The sequence below is a fragment of the Artemia franciscana genome, chromosome 8 (assembly GCF_032884065.1).
Source record: "Artemia franciscana chromosome 8, ASM3288406v1, whole genome shotgun sequence".
NCBI classification, from domain to species: domain Eukaryota; kingdom Metazoa; phylum Arthropoda; class Branchiopoda; order Anostraca; family Artemiidae; genus Artemia; species Artemia franciscana.
Genome location: NC_088870.1, coordinates 44,422,936 through 44,439,445, shown reverse-complemented (window position 1 = coordinate 44,439,445; position 16,510 = coordinate 44,422,936). Strand labels below are relative to the sequence as shown.

The window sequence follows — 16,510 nt, the reverse complement described above, 5'->3', positions numbered from 1 at the left end:
ATTGGCTCAAGCAGCCATCAAGCTCCCTTTCATATTGATTTGACAGTGATGGATTGGGCTTTCAAACTCACTTTTTAAGTAATCGTACCACCGGTCACTAGTAATTTTGACAGCATTATAGGCTTTTGATCAATCTTTTTTTAGAACTTTCCATAAGAAATTAGGATCACTTGTGGCTATATTTGATAATTCAGCTACTGATTTAACCTGGTGTTTCCTAAGCCTTTTCGCAAAATGCCGCTTTCATTTCAGACGAATTCCATTTGACAGACCTTGATGTGACATGCCACACTCCTTCCAAATACGAGGCCAGAATTTTGATTTAGCACAAGTTTTTATTAGATCTGGGATTACTTGACCAGCCTTACTTCTCAGTTCCGAGACGTACTCTGTGAATGGGAACATTCGTACGCTCGGCAGCGTGTAAAGCGTGTACGATCTAAGCATAGTATATATTCAACAAGGTTTGCTTCTCTGGAAAAGTTAGTTAGTTTTTTTTGAAGGGGGGGGGAGTAGATGAGACAGCACTTTGATATTTCCTAAGACAGAATAACATGCAGCCTGGAATGTAAACATATTAACAGAAGCCTAGTTGGGGGGTTTTATGGCATTTGGTATCATTGTCTGGACTTGGGTCACTCAACGCATTAAGCTCAACAGGGAATATGCTACTGATCGACATATGGTCTGGGGTTTGAAAAGTGGAGATATTGAGCATCCAGAGTCTGGTTTCATATTCGGAGAACACAAGAAAAATTCTAGAGAAGAGTTATTCCTGGATTTATGTACATATGTAAAACCTTGGACATTCTCGACTACCATGAGCTGAGAACACATACTAATTCGAATGTTTGCACGACTTCTACTGTCATCAGAAAGGTTATAGTTCATGTCACTAGCAAGGTTTAATGCTAGGTTTTGCACTTCACAATTTGACTTGAGAAAACTGACGAGGTAGCAAGCTTGATCGAATTTTCTTTCTGATGTAGGAATACGTTAGTCAGTTGGTAAACACAATGAAACCTCCACAGATTTCTGAATTTTGACTCCCGTAGAATCGTCATAGTCTCAAAAGAGTTCTGGCCTGTGGACACTTCTGACCAGAATAGTAGTACCCACTCTCGGCCGATCAGTCCTGGAGTGTCTAGTCACACAACTTGTTACGACAGTAGAAGCATTAGTTCTGAACAAACTTATCGGCAGTGAAAAGGTCTTCCTGTAATCAGAGAACGTCATTTGTGTCGTATAGAGTCTGGATTATGGGTATTTTCACTGAGACACCTCCATTAATATTCCACGATGCAAATCGTCGACCAGCATCCCTTTTAGGGGATTCATTAATGTCTGTGTGACAGGCCCTTTGTAGCTGTAACATGGGTAGTAACTGTTGCATAATGGACACTGAATTTTATTTTGACAAGAGGTGTCTGGACAGAAAAAAAACTTGGTAAATGAGAAAATGGGCACATGTAGACTTAAAGGATTAGGCAGCTTTGACCTAAGAAGGGCTGCAAGATGAGGTAGAAAAATCATGGAGGAAATCCAATCAAGCCATGATTACCGGAAGATTTGAACATATGGACTCAAATTCAAGCCATGGCTAATTGGAGAAAAAGCCAACACATTATGCTGGAAGGCCCTTTTAAAACACTAGTAGAGGACACAATGGGTACTTATAGATTTGAAGATTAGGCAACTTTGACCCTAAGAGGGGTACAAGATGAGATAAAAAATTCATGGAAAAAGTCTAATCGTGAAACTATGGATACCAGACGAGTTGAACATATGAACTCAAAATCAAGCCATGGTTAATTTGAGAAAAAGCCAAGACAGATAGTCTGAGTGAGAGGCAAAGCTGGGCTCATACAGCCAGGCCCTTTTAAAACCCAAGTAGAGGACAAAATGGGCACATGTAGACTTAAAGAGCTAGGCAGCTTTGACCCTACAGAGGTTAAAAGATTAGTTAAAAAATTCTCGGAGGAAAGCTAATCATGAAACCATGGATACCAGACGAGGTGAACATATGGACTTAAAATCAAGCTGCCATCAAGCCATGGCTAATTGTGGAAAAAGCTGAAACAGATAGTCTGAGTGAGAGGCAAAGCTGGGCTCATACAGCCAGGCCCTTTTAAAACGCTAGTACAGGACAAAATGGGCACATGTAGATTTAAAGAGTTAGGCAGCTTTGACCCTACCAAGGTTTCAAGATGAGTTAAAAAATTCCTGGAGGAAAGCTAATCATGAAATGGACTTAAAATCAAGTTGCCATAAAGCCATGGCTAATTGTGGAAAAAGCCGAGACAGATAGTCTGAGTGAGAAGCAAAGCTGGCTTCATACAGCCAGGACCTTTTAAAACCCTAGTAAAGGACAAAATGGGCACATGTAGGCTAAGAGTTATGCAGCTTTAACCCTACCAAGGTTTCAAGATGAGTAAAAAAAAAATGCATGGAGGAAAGCTAATCATGAAATCATGGATACCAGACGAGGTGAACATATGGACTTAAAATCAAGCTGCCATCAAGCCATGGCTAATTGTGGAAAAAGCTGAGACAGATAGTCTGAGTGAGAAGCAAAGCTGGGCTCATACAGCCAGGCCCTTTTAAAACGCTAGTACAGGACAAAATGGGCACATGTAGATTCAAAGAGTTAGGCAGATTTGATCCTACCAAGGTTTCAAGATGAGTTAAAAAATTCCTGGAGGAAAGCTAATCATGAAATGGACTTAAAATCAAGTTGCCATCAAGCCATGGCTAATTGTGGAAAAAGCCGAGACAGATAGTCTGAGTGAGAAGCAAAGCTGGCTTCATACAGCCAGGACCTTTTAAAACCCTAGTAAAGGACAAAATGGGCACATGTAGGCTAAGAGTTATGCAGCTTTAACCCTACCAAGGTTTCAAGATGAGTTAAAAATGCATGGAGGAAAGCTAATCATGAAACCATAGATACCAGACGAGGTGAACATACAGACTTAAAATCAAGTTGCCATCAAGCCATGGCAAATTGTGGAAAAATCCGAGACAGATAGTCTGAGTGAGAGGCAAAGCTGGCATCATATGGACAGTTGCCATCAAGCCGGACGAGGGGAACATTCGGACTTTTAATCTTTCTCCTTTAATTGTAGGATACGAGACGTTGACATTCCATGAATAAAAATCAAAATGACAGAAACTTACGCACATTTTCTTTTGAAAATTGACAGAATATGGAAAGTTGTAAAAAAAGGACCATCTGGGGTTCTTCTATTCAAGTGAGAAATATAGGCAGCTTAGCTCCAAGAGTTAATGTTCGTATTCGCTTCAAGTCGAGCTAAATAGCGGAGAATTGACTTTCTTTCTTCAAAAAAAGGTTATAAACGAAAGTCTATCCATTATTATGTGACACTGTAATTTATCTTTCATGCCTTTTAATACATGACTGTGTTTTTGCTTATAGAAGTGATTTCCTCAATATATCTTCCTGAGACTTAAGGAGAAAATTAAATTTTTATAACCGTCTAAACCACTACTTCTCAAGCACATATTTTGAACCACAAATTTGGATCAAAGAAGCGCATTTTCATTGCGGCAGTGATAATTAAATTAAATGGGATTTGCAACTTTTCAGGGGAGCCAAAAAACGGAAAGAACTTTGTCCATGGTGTATGTATGTCTCATTTTTATCTTCAAAGTTTGTACACATCCAAGAGCAGCATTTGTCTTTTTTTTATCTTACTAGTGACGACACATACATAACTAATTTTAGACCAAAATAGCGAATGTCTCTTTTTCATCCTCGTAACTTTTGAATAGTCACAGCCGATCGAGTTACGTCATATTAGAGAAATATGTTGTTACTAAAACTTGCGATAGTATGACTTACCTTTTTTGTAAAGATTGTAAAGAAAGAAGACGAGAATGCACAAAACATAACCGAGATTCCATAAAACGTAACTTAGTTTACTGCTTTTGTCACCCATACTTTTCTTGTGAACCCAAGATTCCACTTTTTTAGGCTGAAAATGAGAACTTTCAAGCACATTTTCTCATAAAATGTTGCAGCAACCAAAATGTTGCAGCAGCCAAAAGTCTTATACCCAAAATGTAAGCAGCCTAAGCAACGCATGCGATACGAAATGAAAATATTGCGTTTGCATTTTGGGACTTTGAAATGTAAAGGTTATTTTACAGAAAAGATTAATTTGAAAAGAGAATTGACAGAACTGACAAAATCTGAAGTTATTTTGAATCATTAATGCTAAATTTGTTGAACATTCAGTTAAATATCACCGAAAAAACCATAACTTTAATTCATTTGAACCTTTCCAGTTACTTTTGCAATTCGGCAGCTTTTGTGAAATAAGCGGATATGCCTCAGAGAATAGAATCTTTGTTTCAGAAGAAACGAGTACTACTTTTTAATGCTTAGAAGTACTTTCATTAAGGTGGAAACGAAAAATTTGCCAAAACCCGAGTCGTTGCATTGTTTATGATGGCTGTGGCTGTGCTAATAAACGATAAGGCTGATTCCAATTTAAAAAAAAAATATGTGCGATAGATTGTGACAACTAGGAAATAGAAAAGTCTTAAAAAAGAAAATTGCGGTGAAATTCTTGAGCTAGAAGTAAGAAATTTATCTCTAAACACAAGTCGTATTCAATATACGCAAGCAACATAGCCTTAAAGGGGCTTGTGCTGCTCAAGCTCCCCTCTTCTTATACTTGAAGGATTATATGAGGATCTGGCCTTCTTTTTTTTATCACACAATGGATATGAAAAGACCTTGTCCGCATTAAAAATCTATCTCAAAACGGGATCATTGCTACGTGACTGTTCAAAATCCCTTTTTAAATACATCTCAAGAGCTTGGACATTTCGAAATAATGTTACAGTGTGGTAAAATCCCCAAGTCGGAAGTGACAAATTTAAAACTAGAAAAGCTGCCTTCAGACGCTCCAAATCCTTTCAAGCTAATGGCTTTCATTTGAAGTTTTCCCGGAAAGTTTTACTTTATTTTCTTTGCTTATGATGACGTCAAGATAAAAGCGGCCGAACAGTGTATCTATTGGAGCAGAAAAGAACTTTAGTTTTCAATTTCTTTGAATTGAGTTTTCATCGACAAGTAACGTTATCGTCCAACGAAAGCTTCAATAGGACCTACTTCCTGTTCTTCAATAATCATCGTGTTCTTTTTTTTTTTATCCGAAATTAGTTCCATTATAAAAAGGAATAAGCAGAGACTGTCAGTGTCGGATTGAGCTAATGTTCACGAACTAGCCTTATTTGAATTTAATCTCAGCACCAGCCTAGGAATAGTGTTGACAACTTTGGACTGCCCTTAGGAGTAGTAACAACAAATAGGGGCCTATTACTGATGATTTCAGTCACCTTCCATCCATTAGCAGTCCTAACCAGTGTCTAACCACGTCACGATGTTTTATGGAATATGCTGCCGAGATTGAATAGACAGAGGCCAGCAATGATTACCAAAATCATGGCAGCCCTAGATATATGAACCAACAAATGTGGCGAAGGAAAATATTCCTGGAGGAACGATCTGAAGGGGAACCAAGAACATTTTTTGCTAGTACTGACCCTAAAGATCATTTGCCACTGATGGGTGGCGAGTGGTGGATAACTCCACTTTCTCTTTCCAGAGACAAGTCTTGCATGCCAAAAAGCCGATGTAGAGTTGTTGTGCATGGCTTCCTTACTGCACAAAGGGGGAAAGGAAGTGATGGACAAGTCCTGTCTTAAAATACTTATGGTGCCCCAAGGGGGCACTAATAGCTCAACGGCTATTGCTGAGATAAAATTATTTCTTCGGGGAGATATGAAGACAGCGAGGCTTTGTTGCCTGAGGCTTGATTCAGTTTAGTGACTTTATTTTACTTGTCATTGATGACCGACGACTGGTAGGTTACTATTCCTCCCTTTTCTGGGACGAGTTTTGCCTGCTTAAGTCGTTCTTAAGTTGACCGGTAGGGTCCCTAGGACGGCAAAAAAATGGTTAACACCTTGACATTACCATGGAAAGCTCCCCCATAAAGAAGAAAAGGAAGATATAGGCAATTCTTGTCATAAATACCACGCCCAAGAGGGCACAAATAGCTAATCGACTATTGGCAAAACATAACTGTTATTTGAGGGAGGCGTGATGGCAATGGGCCTTTCTTGTCTGATCCTAGATTCAGTTTTCTGAGTCCGTTCCGCTTGCCACTGTTGGCTGATGAGTGGTGGGTGATTTTTCCTTCCTTCTCAGGGACTAGTGTTGCCTACCAAAACCGGTCTGAAGTTGGCAGGCAAGGTTTTCATGACAGCAAAAACAATGGTATACATTCTATCACTGCCATGGGAAACACTCCTACAAAGAAGAAAGGGAAGAGATAGACAGTCCGTATCTCAAAACACCAAACCAAAGGGGACACCAATATCTCTCCGGCTATTGGCGAAAGATTCTTATCAAACAGTTCGTGGTAACGGACAGTAAAAGTGAAGCGACGCTGCTCAATAATAACTGAAACTCTACAAGACGGAATTTTGATATCAGTAGATATATCCAAAAACTGGCTTATTATGCTGATTCCAAATATGCAAGATTCAATAAGTTTAGTGCTACCCATCAAAAGCTACGAGCCTGAGAAAATTTGCCGAATTCTTGAAAAAAGGCAGGAAATACCCCCTAAAAGGAATCCTAATGCAAATTACACTATCAGATTCAACGTATCCAAGAACCCTATTGTAGAGATTTCAACCTCGAATCTGCAAAAATTTGAATTTTTGTATCTTTTGCCAGAAAAAAAAAATCATAAATCCGCGTTTATTTGTTTTTGTGATTGTTTGTTTTGTTTTTTCTCTGAGGATGATTGCATCGAACCAATAGTCCAAGAATATTGAGAAAGGGTTCATTCAAACAGAAGTAAAAAAGTTCTAGTTCCCGTTTTAAGTGACCAAAAGATTTGGAGGTAATCTAGCCCCACCCACTCCTTTTTTGTCCAAGTCTTCTGATGAAAATTTTGAGATGGTTGAAATGTTCTATTTTGTTCAGCATAGTTAAAATGTCCAGTAACTATGCTTTCGGAGAAAACATGCCCCCCCCCCCACAGCCCCTCGGGAAAGGCTTATGAATCGTAAAATTTGGCCATTGTTAATGTGTATTATTTGTTCTTGGCAATTATAAGGACATTTTCCGGGGAGGGGGGTGGTGAGTTTTCTGCTTGGGAGATTTTCTTCGGGAACAATTTGCATTGGAGAAGAAAGTTTCTGGGGGTGAACGTTCCAAGGGTAACTTAATGCTGGAGAGATTTGCCAGAGTTCCTATATGAAATTCTTTTTATTTTTCTCAGTTTTTCTTTGCCGATTCCATTTTACCTGTGGAGATGTTGAAGGGAATTGTCCGGGGGAGAGAGGATTTTTACAGGTTTGGAATTATCTTGAGGATCTATCCGTAGGGGGGAATTGTCACGGGATAAATTTTCTGTATGGTATTTTTCCACGGCATAAATTCCCTAGAAGACATTTTCTGCGGGAGTAACTCTTTACTAGAAGGTGGAAGAGATATTTTCGGGCAGAATTATTCATGAAGGGTAGGGTTTTCAAGTGAAAGTGTACTATGAAATATTTTCTGTGGGAATTTTCTGTGGGAATTTTCCTGGTGGGGGTATTTTATGTGGGAAAATTTTCCAATAGGAATTTTCCGTGAGGGGAAGAAATTTACCATGGAGGAAGTGCTGGATTTCCCGGCGTTATTGAAGAACGATCAGAAGTTGAAAAAAAACAAGTCTTTTCAACTGAAAGTAAGGAGCAACAGCAAAACTTAAAACAAAAAGATAGTATGACGGATATGAGAGGAGCTTCTCCCTGCTCAATATCTCGTTGTTTACGCTAAATTTTAAATAGAACTTTTAAAAAGTTTTTTCAGTCTAATTAAACAGACCTCATGTTTTAGTTTTTGTTTTTAGAGAATTGGGACAAAAGGTCAAACTTTAACCTAAAGAGGAAAGTATTGAGGAGGGGTCAATCTCCCACTTATATGTAATAATTTCCGTCGGTTTTAAGTTTAGATGTTGTTCCTTACTCTCAGTTGAAAAAAACAACTTGTTTTCTTATTTAATTTCCTTAGGGGAGATGTGACAGCAACGGGTTCGTGTTGCCTGAGCCTTGACTCAATTTAGTGAGTTGATCCATGTTAATAAAGAAAAATGGTCCTGACCGAGTAGTAAACACGTCCACTAGTCTTCGCAGAAACTTTTCGAAGTTTTGCCACAATTCCTGCTGCAAGACTTACCACCAAAATCACTGCTGCAAAATGTATTATTAAAATCGCAATAACAAAAAAATATTTAGAGAACGGTTACTGTCACGCAAAGCAGTCGTATTTAATGCTTTTACTCTTCTGAGAATTGCCAAAGACTGTGGGCTGAGTTTTTCCCAAAAGTAAGCAGCTGCTGTAAAGCTGTAGGATCAAGGTTTGATTAAATTATTATTAGTTTTTCATTTTCTTTATTTTGAGAATAAAGGGACACATGACAGGCCACCATAAGAAGGGCTTCAGGTGGTGGGGCATCTTTTATTGTGGGATAGGCATTTCGTTTTTTTTCTTCAGGATTGTTTTTCTTCTGTAGTATATGGTGGTTTTAAATGTGTCTGGTTTGACTGCTGTTTATTCTTTTTTGAAAGGAGTGTAGGTGGCGTCTAAAGTATAAAGTAAATTTATTGCTAAATTTGTCATCATGAGAGGAGTGGAAATGATTCATTAAAGAAAAAAACAAAAAAATAACGATTTCACTTTTCTGCTGATCTCATCATTAAGAACAGCTTAGCAAACGCTTTTTCGCAAGCAGATGTTTGAATGACCATGAGGTATGACCTTGATGACGATTCGCAGGTATGACCTTAAGCATCAAAACGATTGCAAATGACATTTTTGACGGTTATGACGGTTCGAACTTAGCACCCTAAAGGCTAGCTAGCAAAAGAAAACCTAACAGTCAATTATTAGGCTATTCGTTTGAAGTTAGATGTAGTAATATCCAATTTGATTAAAGCCGTTAAGCGTGTAAAGTTTTAAATGTAAGTCTTGGAACAGGAAACATGAACCCTATTTTTAATTTAATGTGGGTCAACTTTATCTATGAAATTTATATTGGACTCTAGAAACCCTAAGTAGAACACGGGTTAGTAGAATTTATGATGCTTTTGTCTTGTGGAAATGGGAATCAGAAAAATTAGGTTTATAATACCAGAAAGTGGAATTTGGAAAATTTTAATATAGCAGAACGTGTTTCTAAGGACCTTGGAAGTAATTTCTACATACGAATTTCTGAAGAAGTACAATTAGTTCCTCTCGTGCAGTACTTCTGTAAAGTTCTTCTCTTGTGTTTGTTTTCAAAACGATGTGTAGACTTTGTAGGATAAATGAATAGTTTATAGTAAAAATACTCTTCTTCCATCTCCTCTCACGTGAACTCTTAGCTCTGAAAGATTTGGCTACACACTTACCAGTACACGCACACCGATACTTGATGATCATCTGTGTTTAAACCCAAGTATCACGAGAAAGTTGGTAGAAGGTTTACAAAATGGTGCCAGAGGCTTTCGTGGGGGAGAATGCGTCTACATTACGATTTGCCTACACCACTAGAACTTGGACTGTACTTGTGATCCTTGGCAATTTCAGTTAAACTTAAAATATGGTTATTTTTGCACCTTATATTTGCACCTGCACCGATTACACCGAATCGTCTGTGAAGATGCTAGTTGTGCAAACTTGCTCTCATTTTTTTGTCTTCAGTTCATGTAAGTTAGCCTGTTTACTTATGGCGAAGAGACATCTCTGCTATCAGTAAAGCCAATTTCCACCGAAAGCTCTTTAAGCTAAAGTAACTTTTTTGGTGAAGATAAAGGTTTATTTGCAGTTCTTCACCAAGGACTTCGTCATTTGACGCCGTTTCTGCTCGTTGCTTTTGCTGTTCGTTATAATGTTGCATGCAGTCATCTCTAGAAAATTGATTAGGTAGTCACGCTTTGAGTTTGCAATGTGGTATAGGACACTTGTTAGGAGTGTTATTTTTATTCTTAAATTTAAATTTATTGTAAACTTTTCAATTTTTGCATAAAATAGGATTGCCGCGTGATGTTTAAATTTCTAACGAAAGTTTTAACACCTTTTTAATAAGCTAAAGGTTAGCGATGGAATTGGAAACGTAAACAAAGTTTGCATATTTGGAACGGTCGTGGTTTATTGTAAGATCAGCATTCAAATTTCGAGGACAAAGATTTTCTTAAATTTTATAAGTTACATGAATTGCAAAAAGTGCTGACATGGGTATATTTAATGGGAAAAATTGTAGGATTTTTTTTAAAGAAATTTGCTAAGTTTGAATTTGACTGGCTGTTTTTCCGGAAGGGGTAGCTTTACATTGTTTTGTAGCGGGCTCAAGAGTTATATAAAAATAATATGTATTTGAGAAGAGTATAATAATTTGAAAGAGGTGTATAAGATTGCCAAATGTTAGTCCATAGAAAATGTTGTTTAGAAGAGAAATGGGAATCGTAAGGGCTGTCACAAGTCTTGAGATAAGATAAATAGAGCAGGATGAGGAACTCCGTCATAATTGGCATGGCGTAAAATTAGGTCATAGCATTAAATATACGTAAATTGGTAGGGGATACAAAGATTGAGCAATAAGTTAGACTTATACTGTAGAGAGTAAAAGTGAAGAACTAGTCAAATGTTCGGGAAAGTGGTAAGAATATTTTTTCTACCACAGATTGTAATAAAATGAAATATTAGGTATGTTATAGTCAGGTAATGAAAATTAAGTTGTAGAATCTTGGAGATTTGGAGAGTATTAGGGAAATTAATGTGTGATGTGAAATTGGTTATAAGGAGGTTAACTTCTATAGAGAATTTAGAGATTCTTGGATTTTCTGTTTCTTCCCAAGGAATCAGCCCGCTAGCAAATAAGTTTTATAAAGGTGGTATGACATCCAAACAAGATATTTGTCAGTAAATTACGCAGCTTTGTTTTTTTAAATCGCACGGTTCATCTAGATTTTAAAAATCAATATATCCATTTATTGTATTGATAAAAGTTTAAATTTAAGTGGGATAGAAAATAAGATAATTTTTTTTCTAAAATTGAAAAAAAAAGAGTTGAGACATGCAAAATCCTATGCTTGTTTTTAAATTGCTGTTGAAGAAAGCTCATTGGATTTTTGTGCCTTGTTAATACAAATGGGTAACAAGGGATGACTCAAACTGGTTTCAACTTTCAACAAAGTTTAACTGTGAATTCCATTAAAATGGATAAAAGGCTCCAAAAGCTTAACAGTGTGGTAGAAGCGGCGAAGAATTTGGGCCAAGTTAATTGGGGTTTAGACTAACCTTCAAGTCAAAAGGGGAGTGTTTGTTGCGGCTGACACAGGAGTTGAAACAGATTGTCTACGAATAGGGAATTACCAGAGGTAGCTAGATTCCAGAGATAAAACCCTGAATTTGAGAATTATTGATTTTCTTAGACAAAGAATTGGCGTGATAATTCTTTGAAGGGCATTCGCTTGAGTAATACCTGGTGCTGGGATTGGTGAAGGGGCGAACATTAGTCGACCGAGGAACCAGCTCGCAGGTTATAACGACAAACCTGGGAGAATTTTAATTCGGTGTGGTGCTGGAACTGGTGAAGATGCAGAAGACGGTTGACCGAGAAACCAGCTCGCAGGTTATAAGGAGGAACCTGGGGGAAGTGTAGTCCAGGGGATCCTGGACCAGGAATGCCTGAACTTGGCGTGGAATGGAGTAGGTTGTAGATCACCGAGCCCGAGAAAGCCTGCGGGTAGCTCGCCTAAAGACGGTATGATGATTTTACAGCGAGATATGCAAATTTGAGTGACAGCGAATATCTTTAATTCCATATATAATTTCATAGTTGATTCTGTAATAGTTATTTCATGAATAGCTACTTATGAGTATGTCAGATGAGAAGACAGTAAATTATTTGATTTTGTTTTTTTTTACGAAATGAATTTAGAATATCAAACGCTTTATGAGAATTATAATATGTGTATGCATAGGAATATTTTTTTTATCAAACGATATAACAAACCTGTGATCAAAGTTCAGATACAATGCACCCCTTTTCGTATCTTTTTATTGGATTCGTCCGGTCCGATTAATGGGCCAACAGGAAAGAAAAATTTGCATAATTTGGTTGGTTTATCAAGCCTATTCTTGATATAGCAGAGAGAAAAAAAAGAGAGTGAGAGAGAGAGAGAGAGAAAAAAAATTAATAAGATCTAAGGATATGTGACGAACCAGTTATGAGTAAATCATAAAGTTCGTGGTAACGAACTGTAGTAAGGAGCGACCCGGCTCAATAGTAACCAAAACTCTAAAAAATGAAATTTTGACACTAATAGCTACATCAAAAGAATTATATTTTAGTGCTGATTTTAAATATATAAGTTTCATCAAGTTTAGTCTTACCCAGCAAAAGTTACGAGCCTGAGAAAATTTGCCTTATTTCAGAAAATAGGGAGAAACACCCCCTAAAAGTCATAGAATCTTAACAATTACACCATCAGATTCAGCGTATCAGAGAACCCTATTGTAGAAGTTTCAAGCTCTTATCTACAAAAATGTGGGATTTTGTATTTTTGCCAGAAGGCAGACCATGGACGCGTATTTATTTGTTTGTTTGTTTTTTGTTTTGTTTTTTCCAGGGGTGATCGTATCGACCCAGTGGTCCTAGAATGTTACGGGAGGGCTCATTCTAACGAAAATGAAAAGTTATAGTGCCCTTTTTAAGTGACCAAAAAAATTGGAGGGCACCTAGGCCCCCTCCCACGCTAATTATTTTCCCAAAGTAAATGGACCAAAATTCTGAGTTTGCCATTTTATTCACCATAGTCGAAAAACCTTACAACTATGTCTTTGGGGACGAATTACTCCCCCAAAGTCCCCGTGGGAGGGGCTAGAGCTACAAACTTTGACCAGTGCTTACATATAGTAATGGTTATTGGGAAGTGTACGGACGTTTTCAGGGAGATTGTTTGGTTGGGGGAGGGGTTGAGAAGGGGGGATGTTTTGGGGGAACTTTCCATCTAGGAATTTGTCATGGGGGAAGAAAATTTCCATGAAGGGAGCGCAAGATTTTCCAGCATTATTAAAAAAAAAAATGAAAAAATAAATATGAAAAAGTTTTCTCAACTGGAAGTAAGAAGCAGCATTAAAACTTAAAACGAACAGAAATTATTACGCATATGAGGGGCTCACCTCCTCCTAACACCTCGCTCTTTACGCTAAAGTATTTTTAGTAATTTCAACTATTTATTCTACGGCTTTTGTGATTCAGGGGGTCATTCTTAAGGAATTGGAACAAAATTTAAGCTTTAGTGTAAAGAGCGAGGTACTGACGATGGGGTGAACCCTCTCATATACGTAATAAAAACATGAGAATACAAAAGTTCGTTACGTAAGCTAATTTGTAAGTTACGTATATCTTTTACTAATAAAAACATTCGTAAGAAATTAAAAGTTCTAGTTGCCTTTTTAAGTAACCAAAAAATCGGAGGGCAACTAGGCCTCCTCCCCCGCTCCTTTTTTCTTAGAATCATTCGATCAAAACTATGAAAAAGCCATTTAGCCAAAAAGTATAAATATGCAAATTTTGTTTTAAATATTCATCTGCGGAGAGCCAAAATCAAAACATGCAATGATGCAGAAACGTTCAGAAATTTAATTAGAAAAAACAAGTTTTTTTTTAACTGAAAGTAAGGAGTGACATTAAAACTTCAAACGAACAGAAATTACTTCCTATATGAAAGGGGCTGCTTCCTCATCAATGCCCCTCTCTTTACACTAAAATTTTTTACTGTTTTAAAAATTAAAGTTGAGAGAAAGAGTCAAACTTTAGCGTAAAGAGCTGGGCGTTGATGAGGAAGCAGCCCCTTTCATATACGAAGTAATTTCTGTTCGTTTTAAGTTTTAATGTCGCTTTAAGTTTTAATTTCTATGAACATTCATCATATCAAAGTAGTCATGTTTAATACCGGACAAAGAGGACAAACCTCTTTTCTTTCTTTATTCTCTTATTGAATCAAAGACAAAGCTGCTGATCACATGGATATTCACTGATGTTTACTGATTTGAATATTCACTGAATTGAATTCCACTGTCTTAAGAAAATTTCTTTATTGCTTATAAGTCGTGTTTGTTTTATATGGAAAGGCAGTGTGGTCACCATCACTCTTTACGGATACACACACAAATATAGTATTGCTGGGCGAATTACCCATAGTCTGTTAGAGTCTATAGGGCTATTGTAGTCTTGCTGGGCTTATGCTGAATGTTGGTCTTGAAAACTACAATTTAGCATCATCTCCTTCAAAGCTTAAGTCTCTGCTAATTGTTCACACTGAAAAAAAAAAACCATTCGACCTGAAGCAGTAGAATATATAGTTTATAAACAACAAACTGGCTATCTATTGTGATCAAATTCTAGCATCAGATCGCTTTCTTGGTTCTTTATTTCTCCTACTTGTTTTCAGGCTTAGTTGGTTCTCTCATTCCGCCTAATAACAAAAAATTCTAAACATCGTTATTATGAGATGATTCGTAAGTAATCATTGAAACCACAAACTTTCTTACTTTATCTTTCACTTACTTTTATCGTCTGTCTTATGGTGCTCTTCGATTCGATAAGTTAACCTCTCATATGTCATCATTTTTGGAGACTGATGGAGGTAGAATTTTTATCATTACTAGTCTGCAGTTAGTCCTACATCTTTATAAGAGAATCCATAAGTCTTTATAATTTCTGTATCAGCGTTTCCCAATGCGTGGATGAATAATGATCCGAATAACTGCCACAGTGTCGGATATCAACGAAGCAGCACACTAATGGATACTAATTCTACTTGAAAAGATCACTTATCTAGCAGTTCCTATTTGTTATCATCATAAGTTCCCACAAAATCCAACTTCCTTGGCAGTATCACCTTAACCTCAAGTCTTGGTTTCTCCATAACAAAAGACTGTTGTCTTCCTCGATGCTATGGGTTATCAAACAAAAAGAGTAGAAAAAGGGATATTTTCTGGAACAACTATTCAGTACAATATTGATTAATATAACAACTGAAAAGAAGAATTGTAAAAAAATGTATGCTCTGCACGAAAATTTAATATTGCCAATTTTCTAATGGATGCTTTTACTGAGCTTTTATTGATGTCTATTAAAGAGAAAAAGAAGATACGTGTCGCTCTATGTCGAAATTCTTAGAAACTCTTCTAATAGTTGGGGCCTATCTAATTTTATCTCTCCTCGACAGTGTTATACTGCGCAAGGTATTTTCTATGCATTATTTGTGGTTCCCAAGTAACTAAATCCCTATTCAACTGAACCCCCAGGCAACTGAATCATAATACAAGTCAGACCCTCTGCAAATCAACCCTCATTTAAATCAACCCAATTTAACTCAATCCCCCTTCAACTTGACTTCATTTCAGTTCAATCCCAGCAAAAGGTTAAATAAGGCTAGACTAGTTTGAACGGGATTAAGTTAAATGGCGGTTGAGTTGCATGAAGTTGAATTGAATACGGGTTAAGCTGCATGAAGGTTAAGTTAAATGAAATTGAGTTACTTAGGGATGAATTACATGGAGGTTCCGTTGAATTGGAGCTTGAGTTGAATAAGGGCTCGGCTAAATGGGGGATGATTCAAACAGGCGTCTAGTTGAATGATGGTTGAGATGAACAGGGGGTTGAGTTGAACGAGGGTTGAGTTTGCTTGAGAGGGACGGGATTGAGTTAAAGGGGGTTGAACTATAAAGCAGAGCATTGTTTGTTATTGTATCTGTTGAGTTAAATAATTGCTTTGGTAGTGGGTTAAATAAATGACTAACACATCTCTTGTTTCATAATAGAACAAAAATTGAGGATTTTACCCGAAATGTACTTCTCCCTAAGCAAAAAAAAAAAAAAAAACAAAAAAACAAATCTGCTACTTGTAAGGAATTAATTTTATAATTCTAACTAACTCCTTTGGCATTGGCACAAACTCAAAGTGGGTCAAACTCATTATGTCAATATGTAGCTTATTCTTCGTAATAGCAACAAAAATATAAGAGAGAGTACAATTAGGCTCAAGTTAAACGGTAAGAAATTTGTTTTGTATGTATGACAATGTATATCGAACAGTTAATGATTAAGAACAGTAAATAAGGAGCGACTTGGCTCAATAGTAACTGAAAATCTAAAACACGGAATTTTGATACCCATAGGTATATCAAAAGAATCGTGCTGTTATAGTGATTTCAAATATATAAGTTTCATTAAGTTTAGTTTTAACTATTAAAGGCTACGAGCCTGAAATAATTTGCCTGATTTTCAAAAAGTTTTTTCAACCAAAAGTAAGGATCAACATTTAAACTTAAAACGAACAGAAGTTTCTACGTATATGAAGAGGGTGGACCCCTTCTCAGCACCTCACTCTTTGCGCTAAAGTTTTTGTACTTTTATAAAAGCTTCGTTTG

General features: G+C 37.0%; 1 protein-coding gene and 1 long non-coding RNA gene across 6 annotated transcripts in view; one reads left to right on the top strand and one right to left on the bottom strand.

Moving 5' to 3' along the window:
- Positions 1 to 16,510, top strand: part of LOC136030473 (dopamine D2-like receptor) — a 310,646-nt gene that overhangs the window by 257,193 nt on the left and 36,943 nt on the right. The window lies entirely within an intron of this gene.
- The window catches only part of LOC136030474 (uncharacterized), a 44,424-nt gene continuing 41,938 nt past the window's right edge, over positions 14,025 to 16,510 (bottom strand). Inside the window, exon 3 of the long non-coding RNA XR_010618286.1 lies at positions 14,025 to 14,393. This is a non-coding gene — a long non-coding RNA (uncharacterized LOC136030474). The remainder of the gene's footprint in view (positions 14,394 to 16,510) is intronic.